The following is a 15,153-nucleotide window of genomic DNA, read 5'->3' as shown; positions in this document are numbered from 1 at the left end:
ACCAACAACATTTTTCATATAAGGAAATAATTTAGTTTGAAAATTTAGTTTTGTTAAGTAGATTTTTAGTCAAAAAACAATTTTTACCAATTGAAGTAGCATTTCTTAAATTTTAGATTTTATTTTTTTATGAAAATACGAAAAGTTGAATTTTTACAAAAAGAACTTCTGAACTTCTAATGGATAATTCTGTTCTTAACATCTCAAGGAAGTATAGTTAGCACCAACTGATTTCATTATCAACAACAGACGACACAATACCCATCAACATTTGGAAAAAATGTAAAAAGTATTTTTAAACATTTCTGTGCCCATTCAGTTGAAGCGGAGTGTACGTCGCTTTGTTACTCCTCATTCTCATTTAGTTGATCCAAAAATCAAGAATACATTATTTTTTTTATAATAATTATAAACTTTTTAGTATAGATACAATTGTGCGCCAATTGAATAATCACTTTATGGTTTCGCCTATATTGTATAAATAAAAACATAAAGTGTGTAAATACTTTTTTAAATAGATATTCAAATTCAAAAGCACCTTTATGACACTTTGTATTTTTTGTGGTTAAAAAAATAGCTTTATAAATCAACACTGATTGCAATGTTTATTTGGCAAACGTTACTATTTATAAGTCGTACATATCAATAACTTTGGTTTATAAACTAGCTAGCTCCAGTATTTTATATACAACATTATTGTGTTAGGGGCTTCATCTTTAGTAGCTACAACGTATTTTTAAAAAGAAATAACTTCAATATATGATTAAAAATAGACAGAATTTTTAATTTAAAAAATATACAAAAGAATCAAATGCAACGTTTTAGGCGTCTGATATAGAGTTAGCTGTTACTGAGCTATCAGATTTACCTACCATTCCAGTAAAAAAAGTTCTCACATTGAAATCAGCGATTCTAAGCCTTACATTTGTCTATCGGGCTGTCCAAGTGCTCACAGCCCAAACCATTGGGTAGATTAACCGATTCGCGTTAGGCATTTTTTAAAAATTTATATTTTAATTATTTTAAGGACTATTTGTTAAATATTGTATTGAATTTAAATCCATGGAACGTTCATATGTGGATCTAGACTCTAAATCAGAAGAGGTCACACAATTAACATAAAGACGAGTTTTTCAGCACAGCTTAAGAATGTTTTCTAAGGTAGGCTGACAAAATTTAAACAACATAATGACTAATGTGTACCTTAACCTTAAATTTACATACATCAAGGGCTAAAGTGACAACTTTAGTTATAAGATTATTTTAAAACACTGTTATCAGCAGAAATACTAAAAATTGTGTTGAAACGTAGATTTTTTGCAAAAACTAATAAATTCCGTTCAATTCTTGTTGACATTTCTATAGATGCGAAGATGACTATAAAAAGATAGAAGCAAAAGCACAGAAAATGAGAAAACTTGTCAGAAAAATGTGATCAATTTTCGTAGGAAAATAAAACAGAATCTGATATAAAGAATTTTTTGGCTTTTTTAACTTCGCATAGAAGTTATTGTAATGGGTCCGATTTGTCAAATTAAAAATTTTGACATTTCTTAAAATTTCAAGGTCCCTAGAGTCGAAATAAAAGATTTTTTGAAAGATGTCTTTGCGTGCGTTTATACATACATACGTTCGTACTTTCGCGACATTTTTTCGTCGTTCATAGCTCAAGAACCAGAAGAGATATCGACATGAAATAAATTTTGTTATACAGGTAATAAGGCAGAAAGATGCAGAAAGGGCTCTCGACAAAATTGCGTGGGTGGATTTTTTTCAACCATAGCAGTTTAAAAAGAAGGTGAACATTTTGGTTAACCCTAAATATCTCTTGAACCAAAAACGCTAAAGACTTGAATTAAATTTCATATAATATATTGTAAAGTGTTACAAAACAAACACATTTTTGGAAAAAATCCAGTTAAAGGTTTTTTTTATAAATCAAAATAAACTGAAAACAAATTTGTCACCTCGAAAATTATACGAAAACAAAATGATTTTATCTATAACGTTTTTTGTATTTTGGTAAAATTTTGAGAAAAATCGAATTGATAGTTTTTTTTTTTAAATTGATTTTCGATCTATACACATATTTTTTCGAAACTTTGAGATATTGGCTATAAACTACTTTTATCTTTTAAAAATATTATTTTCAACATTCAGTCAAATTTTGAGAAAAATCGAATGGACAGTTTTTTACAAAAAAACTAAACACTTAAACAAAATTTAACAAAAGTTGGTAAAAACTGATTTTCGACAGAAATATCTTTTCAAAAAATTGAGGTTATGGCTTTCAACTAATTTTAACTTATAAAAATAATTGTTTTCAACACTCGGAAATTTTTTTAGAAAAATCGCATTGACAGTTTTTTTTACAAAAACCTAAACCTAAATAATAAAATTAGTAAGAGTTGATAAAAGTTTATTTTCGACTCTACAAAAAAACATTTTCGTTACTTTGAAATATTATCATTTTTAAAAAAATCGAACTGACAATTTTCTTACAAAAGTTGGTGAAAATTGATTTTCGACTCGAATATCTTTTTAAAAACTTTGATATATTGGCTTATAACAATTTTTTTTAAATACATTGTTGTCAACATTCAGTAATATTTTGAAAAAAATCTAATTCACAGGTCTTTTACAAAAAAAAACATAACAAAAAATACTAAAACTTTGTAAAATAGCTTTTCTAAAATATAAAAATATTGTCGCTTAAAATTTTTTTATTTCACAGAAAATATTGTTTTCGATATTCATAATTTAATTTTTTTTATAAAAGCCAACAGTCCGTTTTTTCATAAAAAATAAAATCTACAAAAAATAGTACGAAAATTTGGTCAAAATTGATGCTTGGTTTTTGATATCTCTAAAATTAACTTCACTCACCCAATTTGTAAAAATGTAAGAAATGCTACTAAAATTGGTAAAAATTTGTTTTAGGCTAAAAATCTATTTAACAAAACTAGATTTTCAAACGAAACTATTTCTTTATATGAAAAATATTGTTGGTAATTTTGAATTTTTTAAGAATAATTCAACTGACAACTTTTTTTACCCAACACAAAAACCTACAAGCTTTTAAGCAAGACAAATTGACAGACGGTATGGGAAGATATCAGTGTGGGTCGCATCCAAGCCTCTTTTTTAAGAATTAGATTACAACAGTTTAGAGGATTTTTAGTACATTTCACGCCGAAATGTTAGAAATTGTGTTGAAACGTAGATTTTTTTCAAAAACTAATATATTCCGTTACAGATCTTGTTGACATTTCTATAGATGCGAAAAACGTTATAAAAAGATAGAAGCAGAAACCCAGAAAATTTAAAAGCTTGCTAGAAAAATGTGATCTTTTTTCGTAGGAAAATAAAACAGAATCTGATATAAAGAATTTTTTGGCTTTCTTTGACATATTTTTTCTGACTAAATTTTTGGAAGTCTGTTATTACTATTGTTAACATTCTGCTCAATCGTAGATTGGAGCTGATGCTAACAGACAAATTCAAAAAAATTACTGTTTTGCGTGAACCTTTTGCGAATATTTTCTTTCATTAGATAAAATTGTTGATATCTGTAACGCTTTAGCAACAAATTTCCGTGAGTCATTTGTTAATAGCCCTCAAGAAGTTGATGAAGTATATTTTCATAATCTTCACTCTTTTTCTCAAACTAGCAGTAGTCACCTCCCTGTGCTACAGACTATACGGTCCTTGATCTTTTATCTGCGTTAAATGATGATAGGTGAACGCCTTACGCTCTTATTCAAACTTTATTTAAAAACCAGCAAATTTCCCAGCATATGGAAGAAGTCATTTCTAACACCAATTTTCAAGAATGGTAACAAGGCGGATATAAGCAACTACAGGCCCATTGCAAAGCTTTCTTGCATTTCTAAAGTATTTGAACAAGTTGTTTGTGAAAGTGTAGCATTTTTTAGTAAACATCTCATTTGCAAACAGCAACATGGAAAAAATGATCAACCGTTACAAATATTCTCACATTCTCAAACATATGTTCAAATGCCTTAGAACAAAGCTTTCTAAAGCTTTTGACCAACTTAGCCACGGAAATATTTTACTTGAACTCAAAGATTTTGGTTTTCCCCCATTTTTCTTACCTTGGATCAGATCATACCTTGTAAACAGATCCTGAGGTAAAATTTAGAAATTGTCATTTTGAACCTTTTGTTGCTCAATCTGGTGTTCCCCAGGGAAGCCATCTTGGCCCTTTTTTGTTCATTCTGTCTATTAACGATGTATCGTCATGTCTACGCTCAAGTGAACTTCTCATTTTTGCTGATGACATGAACATTTTTAAGATTATAAAGCCCACCCATGATCGTATCCTTTTACAAGCCGACATTGATAGTTTCACATATTGGTGTGGGAAAAATAGACTTGCCTTCAACCCTTTAAAATGCCAGACGATAACTTTTACTAAAAAACGAATCGTTAGTGTATTTGATTATTGTATATAACAGCAAAAGCTCTGTACCGTCTTCACATTTAAAGATTTAGGCGTTTATTTCTGTTTAAACTTAGAGTTTACACATCACATTAATTTATTGTTAGTATAACAAGTTCTATGCTTGGTTTTATAAAACGCTGGGCAAAGGAGTTCAATGATTCCCATGTAACTCTTTCTTTGTACAATTGCCATGTTCGTCCTCATCTTGAATTTGCTTCGCAGGTATGGACTCCCTATTACGAAGTTCATAGAAAACGTATTGAATCAATTCAACATTATTTTATTCGATTTCCCCTAAAGGGTCTTCCTTGGGAAGATCCTTTTGCGCTGCCTCCCTATGAACATCGTATTCTGCTTCTTCAAATGCAATCTCTCCATGAAAAGCGTTTCGATAATGACTTAGTATTTTTTCATCAACTTATTAATGGTAAAATTAATGCACCTTACTTGCTTTCTTGTGTACATTTGAATTACAGAGGCGGAACTCATCACCTACATACGTTCTTTTGATTTCATACATATTGAGTTCCATAGAACTAACTATGGGAAAAATGAAGCTTTAAGTGGAATGAGCATTTCATATAAGTTAAACTTATTGATTGATAGATTTCAATTTATATAAGGTGGGATTAAAGTCATTGTTAAGAACCAGTGCTCCACTATCTTAAACGTCTATATTTTATGTTTTATTCTGAAATAGTTGAATGTTACTCTATAATTGTATTATTGTTTACTAACAACTAACACATGCACTTATGATGAGCCTCTGATAGTAGTTTGACGCTTGCACCTAAGCTTACTACTTTCTGAAAATTCTGAAGTGTAATATTTAGATCTTAAATTAGTCAACAAAACTTAAAAATTGTTGAAAGACAAATGTTTGGTTCTTGTATTTAAGAAAATAGGTGTTTGTACATAATTTCTCAAAAAATTGAATAAAAAAAAATTTAGGTAAACAAATAAGTTGGGAAGAAACTTTAGTGTGGACCTCACGAAATACACGTTGCCTAATAACTTTTGACATTAGTTCTCGAGTGATTTAAAGCTTTTATATATGTGTCCATTTATGATTTGATGAGTTGTTTCAATTAAAGCAAGCCAAACATATTTTCCGCCCATAGACACCATTGCCATGCATTAACTTTACGCACTTGAAAATCAACTGATAATGAAACCCTCGATATCTGGGTTAATTTCAAAAACTCAAAAATTAGTTTTCATTATGATATATGTTTTACATATACAGTGGAGCAATGAACTATGCGAAATAATAACGTGATAAATTGCGGTTACATTTTTTTGGGGTTCATGAGCGGATCAGTTTTAATTTCCCATTAAGGCATAATACTAACGATTATTATTATTATTTATTGAACTATACATAAATGTACAATACAATACTTAAAAGCTAATAGCTACCAGGGCTTCTAGCTGAAATGATTAAAGTTCTATTTTTGGATGTTATAATGTTTTAAATTTGCCGGCTGCATGGGCGGTCGGAGTAAGTAAGAGTAATAGGTCTGACTTACTCCGACCGCCCCCGCGGGGGTTTTAAATAAGTAAATGTTAAATACTCTGACAAAGATTTAAAAGTTTTAAAATTTTGAAAAAATTTTGTATGTTTTGTTCGGAATTCACCAAAAGCTGATTTTCTAGATTACAGTTAGAAAATTTATTACAAATTTCATTGATTTTCGATCAGTCTGTAGTTAAATGGTTGATAGTCAGCTGGATATTGAGTTGGCAGAGGTGGCAAATGGGTGGGGGATCTTTGTTGAGAAGGTGACTGTGGGTGAGCTGGGTGTGTCTTATCCTCAACCTGGTGAAGCATTTTTGCAGGCGTAGAGGTGGGGTAGATAACTGGGCTCCAATTTTGATTGATGGAAGAATAGTGGTGATGATAACGAGAACAATCTATTATTTTTTGATTATGTAAAATGGAGCAAGTCAATTTTAAAATATCGTTTTTGGTAAGTTGGTATTTTGATATAGCTAATTTTCTGTTCCTAGTGGTTATTTTTACTTTGTTGTCTGCCTTTTACACCGATGTGACATTTCACCCACAAAATCTTTAACGCTTTTTCAAGTTTGATGACGTAGTCACTGATTTTGCCGATGCAGGATGATCGATTGTGGACGTTTTCGATGGCGGCTTAAGTTGAGAGACTGTCCGTGCATATCACTGTTTTTTTCTTGGATTTGCAGGCGAATTGCGTGGCTTTGAAGACCGCTAAGGTTTCGGCTGAGGAAACAGAATGGTGGAAGCTTTTCCGTAGAAATTAGATCATTGTGTGAATCAACAATTGGGAAAGAGGTACCTTCCTCACATTTTCAACCATCGGAAAAGAGAATATTTCAATTATTTCTGAAGATATGATTTATCAATTCCTAAAAATGCTGAAGATATATATATAAGCGAGTGTACTGTTGATAGATTCCTTTGGGCATAGCCAAAGAGGACTAGACTCGACATTTTTTTTTTAGTTTTTGGTTCAATGCCGATTTTTCTCGCATACATTAAGGTAATGTAGATGGGTGACGGTTTTTTAGTTGTCTTTAAGCCTTTTTGGATTTTCGTAGAGTCCAAAAGAATTGGAGAGTCATAGGATTTAAGTACTTTTCCTATAAGTCTTGATGTACTTCTTTTCTTTTTGTGATCGACTAACATGTTTCTTAAAGGACTTGTCTTAAAAGCTTTGATGCTGGCTCTGATTGCGGCTTGATATGCTGATTGAACAGGCTGGATGAAGGATTTTGCACATTAGCCATATATAACAAGGCCATAATCAATGTTTTGATAGTATTATGGCTTTTGTAACATTGATCAATGAATTCGTTTGGGTCAAACTATTTTTTTGATGCTAAATAGCTTATGCTGTTAAGCCTGGTACCCAAGTTAGCTTCTAGTATACTTAATTTATTAACAGAAGGAATAATAATATTATTTGTGTTAATAACAAATGTGTAAGTGTTTGCTTTTGTTCAAAGAAATTTGAGCGCCAGATTGGAGAAGGTCTGTAACTATTAGTATCAATTGGGTTTTGTTTTTGTTTGGGGATGGGAATTAGGGTTGCAGTTTTCCATGATTGTGGAATAACACCAGAGTTTAATATGCTATTACACAGTTGAATTAGGTGTTGTGTAACAGATTCTATCAAACCCTGGAGTCCGACCTTTGACGGCGCTGATGTAGCTTTCAAATTCAATGGTATTTATAGGGGTTTCAATGGACTTGGCAGATGGGCTAAGGTATAACGGAGAGTAGGTGTTGTTCATAGCTTGGAGTTTGGATTCACAGAATGAGGGAGAAAAATTGGAGTTGCATGAATATGAGGACCAAAATTTGGCAAAATGATCTGAGATTTGGGACGAGTCTGTCAGAGTAACGGATGGAGTTGGTGTAAGGCGAATAGTTGCCAGTGAGGGTCTTTATGTCGGACCACATCTTATTGCTCGGGGTTTTGGTATTGATACACTCTGTACATTTTTTAAAGCTCTCGGCCTTTGATAACTTTATTATTTTCCTAAATGCAACATTAACTTTATGGAAATTTATTAGGTTTATTCGTAAGGATGTTTTTTATAGGGTTTCCAAAGAGTTCCACCTTGGAACGAATTTTCTGTGCAAAACGTTTTTAGATTGAGGAATCGATACGTTAGCCGCTGATATTATGTATTTTTTTTATAAAGGCTGCTTCTTTATTGACATTTTGTGATTGTGATTGAAACACGATTAATTGCAACTGATAGATAACTTTCTTCTTTTAATTGTTTGTTATTCTAGACTTTTTTTCAACTCTGATCTTAATAAAAATCGGATCAGTGTATTATCGCCTCTTGGTACATTATATCTGAAAATTCCTCACGTCAAAAAAACCCAGTTATAGAAAAATACCCTTTAAGAACCGTTTTCCAATGTGAGAAAGGTAACTGGGGCGGGTTCACCTACTTCTTTAGTAACTTAAACTGGTCACTATGCTTCCTGGATAGCGACGTTAATTCCAACGCAGATATAGTTGCAAACTTAATTCTTTGTGGAATGAGAAATTTTATAACGAGTAGGTTAAAATTTATAAAACCCATAGAAAACTCATGTTTTGATGAAAAGAAGTTATTAAGATTAAATGTAAGTAATTCGAAGTTACCAATGACAGACATGACTTCTGATGTACTTGAAAGCGTAAACGATTCAATGAGACGAATCTTTTCCCCACTCGTACAGTTTCTAGAGTACTTTACCTTTAAACCCTACCTAGGGTGCTGTATCACCCTCTACCTTATTTGATTGATAATATTTGTGTAGGCCCTCAAATTAAAATGTGTACTTAATGTTCTAAATAGATTTAACGAAAGATGTCTGATATTCTATTTAAATATTAATAAAAGTAAATAAAATAAATATTGAAAATGTAAAGGGAAAAACAGGGTGCCGTGTCTAGGGTTAAAGACCTCGACATTTATAAATCTGCTGGCCCGGATAGTAACCTCGCAATTGTTCTGAAGAAGTGTTCTTCAATGCTGGCAAGCTTTTACATCTGTCTAACCTTGCAGGTCACATTCCAAGTTGATTGTTATTTGAGATACTTCATAAAACTCCCCTATGTAGGCTTACTTAAATTACATCGTATTTTGTACAATTGGTGGTGGAATAAGAAAAAGTATTATACTTTTTGACAGCATAGCATAATTTTTGGATATGAGTCAAAATTTAATCAATTTGGCCAGTCACATATGCATCATCTAACCCAAATGAAGACTTAAACGTTGGTATATTCGAGGATCCACTTGAGCCCAAACAAGAGACGATTTTTAAGTTCTAGAAATTAGCAGAACACCACTAAAAAACACCAAAATGACGACGCTAAACAACAAAATAAAATTACTAGAAATAAAGCCGCGGCGTCTATAATGACTGATAAGCGTCACTATATGTTATCTGGATACAAAAACGTACGACTCTTCAAGTCAAACCACCAGCACGAGAAGGTCGAACTCATCCTCCATTTCTAAGTGCTCATAATAGAGTTTTAAAAAAGGTTTCTAATTTAATAATAATTCATATTTCCAGTGGTTATTCAATGGTCGGTTTTCGTTTTTTTATCCGGTTTATTCATAAAACCAACTTGTTGTAAAATCAAATATTGCTTCTGAGTAAATTAAACACTTATCCTATACATTTCTCTTCTTACTACTTTTTGTAGGTCGTTCTGGGCTCACAGACCGCTAGCTGTCATTAAAAAAAAGAAACACAACTTGAATGGTGTCAAAACTGAGCTGCCAAAGATCTGTTTTTGACAGCTCAACGGTTCATTTATTTCAGATAATTCTCACGAATCCCCTAAGTAGGCTTTAATTTTATCGCAGTATTAAGTATCCAGCAGCATTGCATAATTTTTGGATTTAAAGTTGCATCTGTATATATCATAATATGGGAAAATAAAAATACGTAGTTTCTCAAACTGTTCATTACCTTATTATAATAAAATCAAGATTTAGATTTTTGTTGTTATCATCATATTTTTCTTCTTAATTGTGCTATGATTGTTGTTATTTTATTTGTAAGCAATTAATTTTATTTTTGAAAATTAAAAACGAAGCTGAGATGCGGACCCACACTAATAACTTGTCATCCCTTCTGCCAATTTGATTTGCTTAAAACTTTAACAAAACATTCATAACAATATTTTGTGTGATATAAATAATTTGAAGTCAATATATTTTAGTTTTTTGTTGTTCTTAAAGGTTTTCGTCTTTTGTTGTCAATTGATTTTTTTTTTAAATAATCCAAAAAATTCTTCTACACTGAACGTCTAACTTGTCGAGTTGTAGAAGCTGAGTAAGGTCAATGATTCTCGAGAATTTTCTACAGATAAGTCTTGAAACTAAAGGACGTTCTTATCCCTCTACCTTCTCAGAATCATCACTTATTCTCACATAAACAAGACATACCAGTCTACTTTTATGTCACCAACTCCCATTCCACCACCCATGTTGTAATGACGAAAAAGCTAGCAATTCTCGTATCTCCTATGCTCCTTCTCACTCCAGGTAAACTAGCTGAATTGCTGTTACCGAATCCCATCAACTGACTCCTCACCCTTTCTCTTCCTCCCCAACCACCACTCATCTTTATTGGGCTGGATCTAAGGTTTTAAACGACCCGTGCCGATAATCAGCCTGGCTGGGGGCCCATTGCATAGTCTCTAACGGAGTATCCGGATACCTGGCGACCTCCGGATTAACTAGCATTATCTGTACATGCGTATCTCTGTACAGACGGCCCTCTTTTCTTCGCATCTCATGGGACCAAGATGTACAAAAACAAAACAAAAATGTAAAGAACGAGACCGGTATCTCTTCAGGACCGGGCGGCAGTTTGGCGTCAGAGCCTGTTGCCGTATCTCCTGTGGCCAACAGAGAAGGGAGTAGTGGCTAACCGTCGACCGTCCTCTGCTGCTGGTACCAACGAGAATATGAAGGTAGCGATTAATAATTTCAGTAGTGGCAGGGATGTGAAAAATGGCCCTACCACTAATAATGAGAGTACATCCAAAAATGAAAAGGGGAAACTCTCAAAAAGCCTTTATAGACAAAGGTGGCAAGCGGAGAAAATCATAAAGGCCTCTGGTGTATCATCGTGGTCTGAAAGGACACCGCAGCGAACCGCTAGCGTCGTATGGTTAAAAGCATACTTACAACAACAATGACCAGTAAGGACTCTACGTCTAAAAGAGAAAGGTCTCTTGAGGGGGCCGTATACCGACACCAAAACGACCTCGGGTGCACAATACCAGCACTCCCCTCAATTCCATCAAGAAAAAATCCAGTTTCAATGACGTCGCGAAGGGAAAAGTCATGGTTACGGTCATTGACAAGAGCGATGATGATGGCACAACATCGGCTGATCGTTGGCAGTTGGTCAAGGCTAAGCTCTCGGGTGGCTTTTTAAGCATTTGAGGGAGCTTATAGGACCACTTCCTTCCATAAGCGATGGCGGTTGGCATCAAGGCCATGTCAAACTCATGGTTTGTGGCGACCAGAGGTCTTGTGACTTATACAAGCTCGCTGTCAGCCGGTTAGGTGAAGTTTGGCCAGGTACGAAGCTCGAGGTTGTCGCTATGGAAGACATTCCTAGCAGTCCTAGAGCCCGCATTTGGATTCCAATCGAACCTGCTGGTATTGAGGACGTTCTCGAGATGATCAAAGTTTGTAACCCGTCCCTTCCGACGCATAACTGGAAGAAAGTCAAGCTAGAAGTGAAGAGTCTTTATAGGAGCGCCATTGTGGTACTCAATAAAGAATCCTTGGCTCCTTTAGCCTTCAACGAGGGCTCTATAAACAATGGCTTCAAATCCATTAAAATTCGAAAAAGATGAGGTTAACGCGGATAGCGGGCCTCCAAAAACAACGGAAGGTGAATTAGCGGTTGGTGGGCCTGGGACGTGCGTCGTCTTCTCTACCAACTGAGGTGACGATGCACCAATGCCCTCTCCAATCGCGACTCCACCCTCTACAAAAATCGTAGACAGTCCATCCTTAATGGAGGCTGAGTTCGACCTTAACATGATCCATCTGAGCGAGGACGAACTCCTGGGTTCATTTTCAGAGGATCAGAACAAAACCGTGGTGAAGGTTGAGCCAAAATGCTGCAGTTAGTACAGATTAATCTCCAACACTCCATAAAGGCCTCGGCCTCACTTCTTCTCCGTCTAGCAAAAAACGGGGATGATATTGTCCTGATCCAATAGCCATGGATTGTGGGATCCGTCGTTAGAGGACTCAGGACTACTCGGTACTACACACTGTGCGTGACAGATAAAGGTGAACCTAGATCTTGCATACTAGTGAAACGTAGCATTAATGTATTTTTACTCCATCGTTTCAGTGACAAAGATACCACCGTAGCTAGGCTGGAAACAACCAAAGGAAATTTCTGGCTAGTGTCGGCGTATCTTGGTCATGACCACCTTGGGCTTCTCCCTGGAAAAATCCTGGAGAAAATCCTCGCTGAAGCGGTAAGGCAAAGGATCCGCCTAATTATTGGGAGCGATGTTAACGCTCATCACACGATATGGGGAAGTACGAATATCAACGACAGAGGTGAGTCTCTTTTTGATTACCTATATTCTTGGTATTAACCTCTTAGTAAGCAATTTCGGAAATGAACCAACCTTCATAACTAAAACTCGACAAGAAGTCTTAGACATAACTCTTGTCTCAGATAGTATACACCATATGATCTTGGACTGGAAAGTATCCAAAGAAGACTCGTTCTCTGATCATAGATATATCCAGTTCAATATAAATGTGGATGAGAACCCGAGTCCATTGACTTTTCGAAAATATCGGAAAACTGACTGGGTTTCATACAGGAACTCATTACAGAGTTTACTAGAACCTGGACTATCAAGTCCTTCCTCTAACGCTAATGAACTTGACAACAAAGTCAATGACCTTACCTCAGCTATGAACAGATCGCTAGAAATTGCTTGTCCAATTAAGAGGAAAGAGGAAACCATAATGGTGGGCCTCAGAGCTTGACTCGGTCAGGAAAGAATGCAGGAAACTTTTCAACCGGGCCAAAGCCACAAGACTAGCCTCTCACTGGGACTCCTACAAAGAATTCCTAAGAATCTACAAGAAGACACTAAGGAAATCTAAGCGATCTTATTGGCGATCCTTCTGTGGCACGATAAAAGAAACTTCTGAAAACTCTAGGTAACGGAAAATTCTTTCAATTAGTCCAGCTATGCCAAGCTGCCTGAAAAATGCAGACGGCTCCTGGACAAATTCAAGTAATGAATCGCTGAACTTACTATTGGACACTCACTTTCCTGGTAGTTCTCTTGAGCTTCAAACAATTTAAATCTGCAAGACCGGATTTGATAATTCCAGCCGAGTTACAAAAGACATCTGACATAATTGCACCAATCCTAGAGGCAATTTTTACCAGCTTTCTTTACCTGTTCCATGTTCCCTGAGAGAAGTTAAAGTTGTTTTTATAAACAAAGCAGGTAAATGCTCCCAATTGAATCCTTAAGATCTACGACATATAAGTCTATCATCATTCCTTCTTAACACCTTGGAAAGATTGATTGATATCCATATGAGGGCAAGTATTGATACAAGACTTCTGTCTTCGTCTCAACATAACTACTGTAAATGTAAATCGGTAGAAACAGCGTTACACACTTTAGTACGCACCGTCGAATATTCCCTCCATCATAAAGAGTTCACTATGGTTGCTTTCCTTAACATCGAAGGTGCCTTTAAAAACGTGGACACATCTGCACTAACATCTCTAAATGTAGAGAGTTCGCTTCGGGAGTTAATTAATTTAATGCTGACTAGCAGAATAATCAACTCAAAACTGGGCAATTCTTCTGACAGACGATTCGTTAGTGGAAGGACACTGCAAGGTGGTGTTCTATCACCTTTGTAGAAATTAATTCTTACGTAAAAACTGACTGTCGGATTTTTATAAAAGAATATTTCTATAAGATGAAATTAGTTTGAAACCAATATTTTTAATTTAAAAAAAAGATATTTGACATTTGTACCAACTTTTAGTAATGTTTTATTAAATTAGTTATGTTTTGACAAAAAAAACTGTCAATTTGATTTTTCTCAAAATTTTACCAGATGTCAAAAATTCTTTTTTGCATGATAGTATTTTGGAGATAAAATTTAGTTTTTGTTCGATGTGACGTTGTGCTTAGAATGGAGAATGTTAGAAAAACCTTACAATATTATTAAATAACCTTTGTTGGAAATTGGTGCATATTTATTACTATTCTTCTGTAAATTTGAAATTAAAATCGTTCCTTGTTTGTAAAACTGATGCTCGTCACCTATGAAATTAATTTTGGAAATCTAAACAAAATACAAATGTCCGTATATACACTCCGTTTCAAGGGAATACACACAAAAATGCTTGAAAATAGTTCTTAAATTATTTCCAAATATTGATGGGTATTGTGCCATCTGTAGGTTCTAGCTACTTCCTTTAAAGAAAAGAATTTGAAAACAATTATTCAAAATCAACCACTACTTTTTCTTTCGCCTACTTACAAAGCTTTCTTGTAGCAAAAATTGAATATTGTTTTGAGCCAACTGAATAGGTACAAAATTTGTTATAAGATTGGAATAAAACAAGTTTATGTTAAGTTTGATAGTTGGTACTTTCCTTTTATCATTTCGGAAATTTTTTCTTGTAAAAATCCTACAAACTTTTGATATACACATAGTCCAAAAAGTCTCCGTACAGCAGCTTTCTTTCATATGATTCCAGATAAAATATTTACTATAGCAATATACCACTTTGGTTTTTAAATTTATTCCTAGTACTTCTTTTTTTCAAATAAACCTAAAAATTGGCTGCTGTACGAAGACTTTTTAAACTATTTTACCAGAATGTAATATTTTTTATTAGAATTTGTCTCCTAGGTTCCATTAGCCCAGCTGTAATAGCTTTTAATGTAAACATATCAAACCTAACTGCTTCATAATATCTGACAGCTTTCAATACACAAATCTAAAACACTTCTAAGGCATGGAATTTTAGATCAGAAATTAACTTAACTTATCTCAACAGAATTCTTATCATTTCGATTACTATGTAATTTGAATTTTCAACAAAGTGAATGATGTATGGTTCTTCATCTTTTTAAATGAAGCTTTTTGACACA

Source organism: Eupeodes corollae, chromosome 3 (assembly GCF_945859685.1).
Source record: "Eupeodes corollae chromosome 3, idEupCoro1.1, whole genome shotgun sequence".
NCBI classification, from domain to species: Eukaryota; Metazoa; Arthropoda; class Insecta; order Diptera; family Syrphidae; genus Eupeodes; species Eupeodes corollae.
The sequence above is the reverse complement of the archived record's forward strand: the minus strand, read 5'-3'. Positions refer to the sequence as shown.